At 48.9% G+C, this 517-nt stretch overlaps 1 protein-coding gene across 1 annotated transcript in view; it reads right to left on the minus strand.

Moving 5' to 3' along the window:
* Positions 1-517, minus strand: part of lmln (leishmanolysin-like (metallopeptidase M8 family)) — a 34,800-nt gene that overhangs the window by 13,332 nt on the left and 20,951 nt on the right. The window lies entirely within an intron of this gene.

Here is a 517-nt window from a genome sequence, read left to right on the forward strand (position 1 = left end):
CAGCTGAAACATCTGCCTGGTGACGGCTGAAACATCTGACTGGTGACAGCAGAAACATCTGCCTGGTGACAGCTGAAACATCTGACTGGTGACAGCTGAAACATCTGACTGGTGACAGCTGAAACATCTGACTGGTGACGGCTGAAATATCTGCCTGGTGACAACTGAAACATCTGACTGGTGACAACTGAAACATCAGTCTGGTGACAGCAGAAACATCTGCCTGGTGACAGCAGAAACATCTGACTGGTGACGGCTGAAACATCTGACTGGTGACAACTGAAACACCTGCCTGGTGACAACTGAAACATCTGCCTGGTGACAACTGAAACATCTGCCTGGTGACAATTGAAACATCTGACTGGTGACAACTGAAACATCTGACTGGTGACAACTGAAACATCTGACTGGTGACGGCTGAAACATCTGCCTGGTGACGGCTGAAACATCTGACTGGTGACAACTGAAAAATCTGCCTGGTGGCGGCTGAAACATCTGCCTGGTGACTGCTGAAACA

The sequence above is a fragment of the Nematolebias whitei genome, chromosome 13 (assembly GCF_014905685.2).
Source record: "Nematolebias whitei isolate Nwh7 chromosome 13, NemWhi1, whole genome shotgun sequence".
Lineage (NCBI taxonomy): Eukaryota > Metazoa > Chordata > Actinopteri > Cyprinodontiformes > Rivulidae > Nematolebias > Nematolebias whitei.